Source organism: Daucus carota, chromosome 1 (genome assembly GCF_001625215.2).
Source record: "Daucus carota subsp. sativus chromosome 1, DH1 v3.0, whole genome shotgun sequence".
NCBI lineage: Eukaryota > Viridiplantae > Streptophyta > Magnoliopsida > Apiales > Apiaceae > Daucus > Daucus carota.
Genome location: NC_030381.2, coordinates 15,317,059 through 15,329,920, shown reverse-complemented (window position 1 = coordinate 15,329,920; position 12,862 = coordinate 15,317,059). Strand labels below are relative to the sequence as shown.

Here is a 12,862-nt window from a genome sequence, read left to right as displayed (position 1 = left end):
ATTCAGGCTTCATAAAAGAGTGTTTAAGGACCTCATCTCCAAGGATGAGAAGTATCCAATTCAAAGACCTCTTTTAATTCCAGCTCAAGTTAGAGCTAGGATGGATATGCCCCCAGTACACCAACAACCACAACCACAACAGCCTCAACCTCCAGTCTCTCCTACAATCCCCAAACAACCCAGAACTTCTGCATCCAAGACCAAAAGGGCTGCAAAGTCTGATGCAGCCCCCTCCACTGCCAAAAGAACAAGAACCTCTGTTGCTACACAAGTTCTGAAAGCAAACTCTGAAGTGCAGACAAACACTGATGAGCCAGTAAACTCTGAGGCTCATTTAAACTCTGAGGCTCCAAACTCTGATATTCCAGTAAACACTGAAGCTGCTACTCCTCAAAAGCAGAAAAGAAGAAGACTGGTTGCAGCTTATGACTATGATGATCTTGAACCTGCACATGCTGTAAACTCTGAACCTACTCCTACAACAGCCTCTGTACCTGCTCAAGCCAGTCCTCAGAAGCCAGCCAGATTCAAAAGAAGGGCTCAAAAGCCTGCAAGAGCAAAAGTTCCAATCACTGAAATCACAGACTTCACAGTTGAGGAAGACCAAACACCATCAACTCCAGTTGCTGAACATTCTCAAGCTCTGATGGTACTTCCTATCCAAGCTGTTCCTCTAACATCTCCTACAGCATCTACTTCATCCTCTGAAGTAGATGAAGAAATAAAGTGTGATGAACCAGTTACAACTGAAGCTGGAGCAAATATGTCTAATCCTCAAACTCCATTATCTGATCATGGTCCAATTCCTCAATCTCCAATGAAAATTCCAGAGGGTGCCATAGTTCATGATACAGCTCCAGAAAACTACAGGTCTGATGTAGTTGATGAATCTGACAAAGTAGCTATGGAAGCTCTACAGTCTCTTGCTCAGACTGGTGAAGAACCTATCAAATCACAGTCTGAAGCTCAAGAAAAATCTGCTCAAGATACTGTGGAGAAAGTTGCTGATCCTGTTCCTGATGATGACAAAGCAAACTCTGATACTGAGGATGATGACAGTTCAGATACTGACAAGGATGAAGATGATAGAGTCCCTCTGACACAACAAAAGTGGGAGTCTACTAGCCAGTACAATGCAAGGCTACAAACTCTGAACACAGACTCTGAGCCACTTCCCAGGGATCTTCAGGTTGATCCACCAAATGAAGTCTGGGATAAACTCTGGTTGAGCCATCAACATTCTCTGGAGCCACCTAAAGCTGAAGAATTTCTATCTATGGCAGAGAATAAAATTTCAAACTCTGATGTTATGTCAAGCCTCAAAGGCACAATTCTCTATCTGAAGACATTTCATCCTACTCATGCCCAGACATCTAAATCAATAGATGATCTAAGAACAGAGGTGGCTAATATCAAGGAGACAAATGAGTTGGAGAAGAAAAGGACTATACTACCTCTGAGAGATAATGTTCAGAAGCTGGTGTCTGCACATGAATCTCTGGACAAAAGGATGACTATCATTGAATCAACTCAAGAGAAGATGTCCAAACAGCTTGAAGCCATCCAATCTTCACTTTCTCTGATCACATCAATACTGATTCCTGATGAGGATGATGTCAAAAAGGGGGAGAGAGTAGCTCAAGTCAAATGCAAGTCTACTACTCAAACTCTGAAGAGAAAGAAGAAGGATGATGATGATGATGATGCTGATGATTTCACAAAGCACAAGAGATTTCAAGCAGGGACTGGTGGAAGAGTTTCAAACTCTGACAGTCAGAAACAATCTAAGCAAAGCACAAAGTCTGCTCCAACACATAATTTCACATCTGGATCTAAGCAAAGACCAGTGATTGGATCAGACAAACCCATGACTGATGAAGAGCTTGCTAGATTGATTTTTCAACAAGAAAATCCAGAAGCTAATTTGGATTTGGAGTTGATTGCTGCAGAGGAAGCTGAGCTGAAAAAGGAACATATTGAAGCCATAAACTCTGGAAAGATCCAAAAGCCTGCAAAGTCAACTGCCAAACCAAAAGAAAAGGGGATATTGATTAAGGAACCTACTGTTGCTGATCAGAGTTTACCAGTCAAAAAGGTATACTCTGAAGATGAATACACTTCCAAGGGTAAAAGCAAAGTAGATGAACATCTGGAGAAAGGCTGGGATAAGAAGAAGTCTACAACCTCTGACAAGGATCAAGTTGTAAAGGAAAAGAAGACAGAAGTTGCAATCTCTGACAAAGCTCATGTTGCAGAACCTCAAAAAGAAAGATTAACCTCTGACATAGCTCAAGTTAATAAGGAAGCAAAGAAAGACACAACCTCTGACAAAGCTCAAGCTGTGTTCAAACCAACAACTACTCCATTAGCTGGATTTGCAAAGCCTAGTCTAATGACTGAGATAAGCTTTGAAAAAGGACCAATTCAACCAATCTTTCATCGTAAAGCAGGAAGAGATAAAGGAGGGCTGGGATCCAAATATGAAAAATTTGATCAGAGTATAGGATCAAGACCAGATGACCCCTCATCTCTATGTGCTCCCAAGACTGGTGCTCTACAAGAAAGAATGGACAAATTAGATTCAGTCCAGTTGGTGAAGAATGACAGAGGAGATAATGTTCTTATCTACTTCATGTCTGATGGAACAGTGTTTAGAGTACTTGAAGCAGATCTCTATGCTAAACACTGGGAAGAATTGAGATATGTATCACACATATTTCAGATAAAGAACAAGTCATGCCAACACATCTCCAACCTGCTCAAAGATCAAATCAGAAGAAAGATGGGTATTACAGGAAACAAGAATGCTGGACCTTTCATTCCTAAATACCTCAATCATAAAGGACAGCTGGTGGAGATGAAGAAAAATTCAGCAAAAATTGAAACAATAGGTGGAATCAGAACTCTTGCATTTAATGAAGAGTCTGATAAAGCTTACAATATCAGGCTGGATAGAGACTTGAAGAAGAACAAGATCTATGATCTCAGAGCTGCAATTTATCAAACTGGAGTTTCAGATCCAGAGCTGAGAGAGATCAAGAGACAAATGATTACAGTGCTTGAAGAAGCTGAAAGAGAACTCCTCAGAGGGTATCTACAGACAGCAAATGGTGTCTATGCAGCTAAGGAGTAAAGTATCTGTAAGTTTTAAAAGTTTTCTGTTATATAGTTAAACTCTGTTGCATTTGACTTAAATGTTTTGACATCATCAATTATCTGTTAACTTGCACATAACTTATTTATGCACAAGTTGGGGGAGATTGTTAGATTATAATTGATGATTACTAATATTCTTAAAGTTTGTTTTAGAACAGGAATCATCAGAGTTTAAGCTAGAAGCTGATCAGAGTTTAGTAAAGTCTGACAGAGTTTAGTAAAGTCTGACAGAGTTTGATAAAGTCTGATCAGAGTTTACATAGTCAATGTGACAGTCCAGGAATCCGGGGGTCTGGATTCTGACGTCACCACATAAAACCCATTTTTAAACACTTTTGAAAACCTGTATTTTCTTTTTTTTTTTTTTTTGTTAAAGATAATGAAATCCATAGAATTTAAAACTTGAAAACATTTAATAAAAGATTTGAAAGCCGTTAAATAAAAGATTCAAAAGAGAACATCTTCACCCCCAAAACAACAGGATCGCTTCCAGGTTACAGTATTGAAATTAGAATCCACCACTAATATTACACAACATTTCTTACCAAATCGGAACATCTTCGATAAGAAGAATCACTGTCAACTATTCCAGCTATGACTTACACTTGAATCCCTATAGCACAGCTCTAGCTTGCACCAACCTCATCAACTTTCCTGAACACTCCTCGACCACTGGATCCTCAACTCTGTCTCCTCGCCTAACATTAGCCTTATCCACAATCTCAATCAATCATCTCATCTTTAAGCCTTTCTGAAATGGTTAGAAAGGAATAGCAAGGGTGAGCAACAATGCTCAGCAAGTAATAATAAACAATGATAGTTCTGAAATGATAGAATAGAAGTTCACGAGTTCAAGATATAAGAGGATTCAACCTGAGTTCATGAGTTCATGGTATTGTATAGAATGATTTACAATACCTTGCAGCATTTAAACTGAGAAATTCAATCTTTCCAAAGAATTATTGAATTGGACTATCACATTTTAATTAAAACCAAGGTTAGGCAGCTGATCAGTTCCGCACTAACCCCGAGCAGGCCCCGCCATGCTCTATCACTGGATCCAAGGCACTCATTGGCCTAACATGACCACGAATCTGGTCCACAGGTTTATATAAAAACAATAATCCAATTCTCTAATTCAATTCAAGAAGCCAATGTAAATTAACAGAACATCATCATAAATATCATCAACAACTGAATAATTTCAAATCAAACTCTGATAATAATCTATTCATAAATCATGATCCTTCATTTCATAAATCACAGTTCAGGAAATCCTCAACTATTCAGTATCCTCCATTATCGGCTAAGCAACTGAATTTAGCCTGCTAAACCAGCATGACAATGGCGGGTTGAATAATCAAGAAGATCCCAATTCATTCAAAGCTCCAACTATCACTGAGCAACACATGCTTCAATGACAATCTGAACTTCGAATTAATTAATAAAACGGAAATTCTTTAGAAACTTGAAGAATAGAAAGAATAGATCCGAACATATGCACTTTTAAATATAGAAAGGAAAGGTACGAATTTTTGCAACAGATACCAAAGGAATGGATCAGAATATTTGCAATATATCCAAGAAAAGGGTTTAGGATACTTGCCTCAAATCTGACTCCAGTCTCACATCTCAATCTCATCTTTCCAATCTCATACTCTATGCATATCATAGTCTCTAGACCATCCCTGGCTATACCCTATTCGCCACACCACTTCGCTTACTCGATTCATCCCTTATTCGCTTTGCAATACCATTCCGACTTTCTGACGTCTTCAAGCGTACACGTCTCGTCCAAATCCTTTACGAGAATAAGATAACACTATAATCACTAAACAATCGATCGCATATACATATCACGCATATCGATACCCACTTATATACCCCTTTAAACTTATCAGATACCACGTAACACATAAGCATGCTTTGACTCTAACATATAGTCAAGTCATATTCCACATAACATGTTACAAATCAATTATCATATGCATCCTATCGAAAATCCGACATCGTCTCGTCTATTTCTTAGACTATCCACCTGTTATCCTATCTCAATCAACAATCAACCAACAAGATCCAATCACTATAATCCATATATTCTTATCCAATATCAATCAACTCACGACACTATGTCATCCAAATCATTTATCATGTATATAATATCAAGAATAAACATATATATCACGTAATCATCAATTAATAGCAATCAAATAACATATAATCACATTCTGTGTATATTTATCAACGATTATTCACCTTATAGACTCAGCCATATAGTCACATCATATTAAAATAGACGTTATAAGCTTCTGTCTCTCTTTCGTTTCACTTGATTCCGACTTACGGATCAAAAGATATGCTCAAAACCGTTTTCTGATTCCGCTCTCAACATATAATACCTTACACCGATAGCAGACAACCCATTACACATTAAGTCTCCCATCCCAATTGATGTCAAATCAAGTCTTGGGTTGAAAATGATTTTTCGGGAATTTTCCAGAATTTTTAAACATTTTTCGGAATTAAAATCGATAAAAGAATCATTTTTCAAATAAATAATCAAGTCCCAAATACTTGAAATTGGACTTGAAATCCTTCATAAACAATTATCGAGCCTTGAAAATAATTTGGAAAAATATTTTAAAGCTCGAAACTATTTTTCGGAATTTTTAAATCAAAAAGGATAATTAAATCCAATTAATTAATCAATTAAAATCAATTAATAATTAATTAAAATAATTAATCAATTAATATTTAAATTAATTGACTAATTAAAATAATTAATTACTAATTAAAATTAATTAATAAATCAAATTAGATTTATTTTTAAATAAAGAAATAATTAAAAACTATTTTTGAAATTTAAAATAATTAAATAAAACAATTTTAGAAAATTAAATCAAAAGGTTTATTTTGTAAACTTTTGAAAGTTTTGTCCAGGGTTTAAAGTGCAACTTTTCAAAGTTACAGGGGGTAATTCATAAGTTTCAGAACCTGAGTACAAAAACTTCATCATCTTCAAAACTTCGGTGACCAAACAGCAATAAGCCGCCGGCCACCACACTAACTCGCCGGAAATTCGTTTCCAGGCGTCCTCCACTCACCATCTACTCCAGATCAGTAGTACACACACCCATAAATCAATCCCCCATCTTTAATTAGGCAGAAGTCGCGCGAATTCGCCGGAAAATCCGGCCGAAGTCGGCGACTTCCCGCCGCCGATGGCGGCGATTCGAGCCACCTCCGCTCAAACCCAGCACACCAGCATACTCCCCTTTCTCTCCTCTTTCTATTCATATATACCACTACTGCCCAGATTTAGCGGAACCCATTTTCCGGCCAAAATTCAAACTTTTCCGGCAACAAGCTCAAGAACACCAAGAACACAGTTTCAATAATCAAACTGACTTTTCTACATGTTATTGAACTCCGTTTTTGACATATAATATACCAAAACGACGAGAAAAACATGCTCTACATCATAGAATCATCAAATCACATAAACGGAATCGTTTGCAAAAATTCATCATTTAAATCATATAAACTCGAATTTTAGAAAAATAATCTAAAATCACCTGTTGAATCTGCATATAAACGGATGATTAAACTTGATTCTACGCGTCGATAGCTTCGTTTTGACTATTTATACGCCTCCATCGGATTCCAATAACACCTTCAAATCTTCGTTTGATTATGAAGAACACGAAGAACATACTTCGGTTTCTCTCGGTATTCGTGAAAAGAAACTGGTGAAATGATTTTACGGGTGAAAATAAGCTCTAGAAAGGTCTATTTATATTTACAAATAATTGGTACCCCTTTGGATCGTATATGACATGAAAATACGTATTTAATAGCTTTATATTAATAAAGCGGGGTCCAATCGGTACTGGTTTTCAAGATAATCATCAAAACGGGGCTTTTTAATCAGTCATTAGTATACGGGTCCCACTGCAATTATTACAAGATAAGGATGAATCAAAATATCTAGTTTCACGTTTATCGAGACAACCAGATAATTATCAACAATTAAAATACCCGAAAAACTCCGCCGGACCGACTCCGGGGAAAACCGTACTCCGGATCGAAAAAGTCAAAACACGAAAAATGTCCGGAATATTCAAATTAGGCTAAAGGTAAGTTTTGTTGAAACTTCCGGGAAGAAAATCTGCTACCTCATTACGAGTGGACGGTTTTACAGAAGTCAAATAATTAATAAATAAATATAAATATACGCAATTAAATCCGTAAATCGATTATAAAATCATCTAACATTCCATAAATCGATATGAAAATATCCAAATAAACTATATTTTCTCCTGAGCATATAGAAATTGAATTCTCACAAATACGAATACATATGAGCATTCAGCTCAATAAACTAGATAATGCAAAATTCATAAAATTATATAATACTAACATAATAATCATAAATCACCATAAATAATTAAACGAGCATTACCACAAGTAACACTTAGTCACATACCACATATATTCGCATAATTATCATCTAGAATTTTCAAAACAATATATGAAAATCAGTTTTGAAAATACAATTATTTATTAATAACACAATAACCCGGGTTTAAGTATAAAACCTTGAAAATTCATTAAATTGGAATAAAATATTAAATCTTATTCCTTTCTTTTTAAGAAAATCATTTATAATATTAATAAAAATATTTTTAAAATCCGGGTTATTACAATCTACCCTCCTTATAGGGATTCCGTCCTCGGAATCAGAGAAAGAAGGAGAACGCATAATCTGAAAAATCCATATTAATCCACATAACAAGTATAATCACATACACACTATTCACATAATCACATCAATATTCCACTAGAGACAACAATAATATCTAGACGAATAGATTTATAATAATCAAATCTGAATTTAATAGTAACTCGAATTTTAGAAAAATAATCTAAAATCACCTGTTGAATCTGCATATAAACGGATGATTAAACTTGATTCTACGCGTCGATAGCTTCGTTTTGACTATTTATACGCCTCCATCGGATTCCAATAACACCTTCAAATCTTCGTTTGATTATGAAGAACACGAAGAACATACTTCGGTTTCTCTCGGTATTCGTGAAAAGAAACTGGTGAAATGATTTTACGGGTGAAAATAAGCTCTAGAAAGGTCTATTTATATTTACAAATAATTGGTACCCCTTTGGATCGTATATGACATGAAAATACGTATTTAATAGCTTTATATTAATAAAGCGGGGTCCAATCGGTACTGGTTTTCAAGATAATCATCAAAACGGGGCTTTTTAATCAGTCATTAGTATACGGGTCCCACTGCAATTATTACAAGATAAGGATGAATCAAAATATCTAGTTTCACGTTTATCGAGACAACCAGATAATTATCAACAATTAAAATACCCGAAAAACTCCGCCGGACCGACTCCGGGGAAAACCGTACTCCGGATCGAAAAAGTCAAAACACGAAAAATGTCCGGAATATTCAAATTAGGCTAAAGGTAAGTTTTGTTGAAACTTCCGGGAAGAAAATCTGCTACCTCATTACGAGTGGACGGTTTTACAGAAGTCAAATAATTAATAAATAAATATAAATATACGCAATTAAATCCGTAAATCGATTATAAAATCATCTAACATTCCATAAATCGATATGAAAATATCCAAATAAACTATATTTTCTCCTGAGCATATAGAAATTGAATTCTCACAAATACGAATACATATGAGCATTCAGCTCAATAAACTAGATAATGCAAAATTCATAAAATTATATAATACTAACATAATAATCATAAATCACCATAAATAATTAAACGAGCATTACCACAAGTAACACTTAGTCACATACCACATATATTCGCATAATTATCATCTAGAATTTTCAAAACAATATATGAAAATCAGTTTTGAAAATACAATTATTTATTAATAACACAATAACCCGGGTTTAAGTATAAAACCTTGAAAATTCATTAAATTGGAATAAAATATTAAATCTTATTCCTTTCTTTTTAAGAAAATCATTTATAATATTAATAAAAATATTTTTAAAATCCGGGTTATTACAATCTACCCTCCTTATAGGGATTCCGTCCTCGGAATCAGAGAAAGAAGGAGAACGCATAATCTGAAAAATCCATATTAATCCACATAACAAGTATAATCACATACACACTATTCACATAATCACATCAATATTCCACTAGAGACAACAATAATATCTAGACGAATAGATTTATAATAATCAAATCTGAATTTAATAGTATGGGATATTACAGTCAAGACTCGTCAGAGTTTACACGTGGAAAGAGCTCAGAAGCGGATATACTTCAAGGAAGGATAGAAGCGGAGGAGTGATTTGCTGACTATGGAAACTAAACAGAAAACTGGAGCAATCTTTGATTGATAGATTTATTAGCTGATTTATAGGATATCAAATCAGAGATTGATTTTGTAACTGTGTCTATATAAACACAGATTAGGGTTACTCTATAGGAGTTGAGTTATCGAGTACATTGTTAAGAACCCTAGCAGCTCTTAGTGATACAATATAAATCACTGAGAGAGTTTTTGTAACTATTAAAGGTTTGTGAATATAAGAGTTTATTGCTTTCAATCTCTTATATTGTCATACTGTGTTACAGATTGTGATCACTATATCATATTATATAGTGAGTTTATAGGACCTAACAGAAACAACTTGTAGCTTCATTCCAGACTCGTTTGAAGTTGAAAACAAATTGTAGCTTCATTTTCGGTTGTTTAAAATTAGAATCAACTTGTAGTTTCATTCTTGACTCGTTTAAGCATGTAAACAACTTGTTGCTTCATTATTGGCTAGATTGAAGTTGGAAACAACTTGTAGCTTCATTCCATACTCGTTTGAAGTTGAAAACAACTTGTAGCTTCATTTTCAGTTGTTTAAATTTAGAATGAACTTGTAGTATCATTCTTGACTCGTTTGACACCGGAAACAACTTGTTGCTTTATTATTGGCTAGATTGAAGTTGGAAACAACTTGTAGCTTCATTCCAGACTCGTTTGAAGTTAAAAACAACTTGTAGCTTCATTTTCGGTTGTTTAAAATTAGAATCAAGTTGTAGTTTCATTCTTGACTCGTTTAAGCATGTAAACAACTTGTTGCTTCATTATTGGTTAGATTGAAGTTGGAAACAACTTGTAGCTTCATTCCAGACTCGTTTGAAGTTGAAAACAATTTGTAGCTTCATTTTCGGTTGTTTAAAATTAGAATCAACTTGTAGTTTCATTCTTGACTCGTTTGCGACCGAAAACAACTTGTTGCTTCATTATTGGCTAGATTGAAGTTGGAAACAACTTGTAGCTTCATTCCAGACTCACTTGAAGTTGAAAACAACTTGTAGCTTCATTTTCGGTTGTTTAAAATTTGAATCAACTTGTAGTTTCATTCTTCACTTGTTTAAGCATGTAAACAACTTGTTGCTTCATTATTGGCTAGATTGAAGTTGGAAACAACTTGTAGCTTCATTCTAGACTCGTTTGGAGTTGAAAACAATTTGTAGCTTCATTTTCGGTTGTTTAAAATTAGAATGAACATGTAGTATCATTCTTGACTCGTTTGCGACCGAAAACAACTTGTTGCTTCATTATTGGCTAGATTGAAGTTGGAAACAACTTGTAGCTTCATTCCAGACTCACTTGAAGTTGAAAACAACTTGTAGCTTCATTTTCGGTTGTTTAAAATTTGAATCAACTTGTAGTTTCATTCTTCACTTGTTTAAGCATGTAAACAACTTGTTGCTTCATTATTGGATAGATTGAAGTTGGAAACAACTTGTAGCTTCATTCCAGACTCGTTTGAAAATGAAAACAAATTGTAGCTTCATTTTCGGTTGTTTAAAATTAGAATCAACTTGTAGTTTCATTCTTGACTCGTTTAAGCATGTAAACAACTTGTTGCTTCATTATTGGCTAGATTGAAGTTGGAAACAACTTGTAGCTTCATTCTAGACTAATTTGAAGTTGAAAACAACTTGTAGCTTCATTTTCGGTTGTTTAAAATTAGAATGAACTTGTAGTATCATTCTTGACTCGTTTGAGACCGGAACAACTTGTTGCTTCATTATTGGCTAGATTGAAGTTGGAAACAACTTGTAGCTTCATTCCAGACTCGTTTGAAGTTGAAAACAACTTGTACCTTCATTTCGGTTGTTTAAAATTAGAATCAAGTTGTAGTTTCATTCTTGACTCGTTTAAGCATGTAAACAACTTGTTGCTTCATTATTGGCTAGATTGAAGTTGGAAACAACTTGTAGCTTCATTCCAGACTCGTTTGAAATTGAAAACAACCTGTAGCTTCATTTTCGGTTGTTTAAAATTAGAATCAACTTGTAGTGTCACTCTTGACTCGTTTCAGCATGTAAACAACTTGTTCCTTCATTATTGGCTAGATTGAGGGTGGAAACAACTTGTAGCTTCATTCCAGACTCGTTTGAAGTTGAAAACAACTTGTAGCTTCATTTTCGGTTGTTTAAAATTAGAATGAACTTGTAGTTTCATTCTTGACTTGTTTATGCATGTAAACAACTTGTTGCTTCATTATTGGCTAGATTGAAGTTGGAAACAACTTGTAGCTTCATTCCAGACTCGTTTGAAGTTGAAAACAAATTGTAGCTTCATTTTCGGTTGTTTAAAATTAGAATCAACTTGTAGTTTCATTCGTGACTCGTTTAAGCATGTAAACAACTTGTTGCTTCATTATTGGCTAGATTGAAGTTGGAAACAACTTGTAGCTTCATTCCAGACTCGTTTGAAGTTGAAAACAATTTGTAGCTTCATTTTCGGTTGTTTAAAATTTGAATCAACTTGTAGTTTCATTCTTGACTTGTTTAAGCATGTAAACAACTTGTTGCTTCATTATTGGGTAGATTGAAGTTGGAAACAACTTGTAGCTTCATTTTCGGTTGTTTAAAATTAGAATCAACTTGTAGTTTCATTCTTGACTCGTTTAAGCATGTAAACAACTTGTTGCTTCATTATTGGCTAGATTGAAGTTGGAAACAACTTGTTGCTTCATTATTGGCTAGATTAAAGTTGGAAACAACTTGTAGCTTCATTATTGGCTAGATTGAAGTTGGAAACAACTTGTTGCTTCATTATTGGCTAGATTGAAGTTGGAAACAACTTGTAGCTTCATTCCATACTCGTTTGAAGTTGAAAACAACTTGTAGCTTCATTTTCAGTTGTTTAAATTTAGAATGAACTTGTAGTATCATTCTTGACTCGTTTGAGACCGGAAACAACTTGTTGCTTTATTATTGGCTAGATTGAAGTTGGAAACAACTTGTAGCTTCATTCCAGACTCGTTTGAAGTTAAAAACAACTTGTAGCTTCATTTTCGGTTGTTTAAAATTAGAATCAAGTTGTAGTTTCATTCTTGACTCGTTTAAGCATGTAAACAACTTGTTGCTTCATTATTGGTTAGATTGAAGTTGGAAACAACTTGTAGCTTCATTCCAGACTCGTTTGAAGTTGAAAACAACTTGTAGCTTTATTTTCGGTTGTTTAAAATTAGAATCAAGTTGTAGTTTCATTCTTGACTTGTTTAAGCATGTAAACAACTTGTTGCTTCATTATTGGCTAGATTGAAGTCGGAAACAACTTGTAGCTTCATTCCAGACTCGTTTGAAGTTGAAAACAATTTGTAGCTTCATTTTCGGTTGTTTAAAA

At 34.6% G+C, this 12,862-nt stretch overlaps 1 long non-coding RNA gene across 1 annotated transcript; it reads right to left on the bottom strand.

The window, feature by feature from the left end:
* Window positions 1-3,600: 3,600 nt before the first annotated feature.
* On the bottom strand, window positions 3,601-7,286 carry LOC135152122 (uncharacterized). Its single transcript, XR_010291315.1, has 2 exons — window positions 6,732-7,286; window positions 3,601-3,907 (listed from the first exon to the last, which is right to left on the bottom strand). It is a non-coding gene; the product is annotated as an uncharacterized LOC135152122 (long non-coding RNA).
* Between the last annotated feature and the right edge of the window lie 5,576 nt (window positions 7,287-12,862).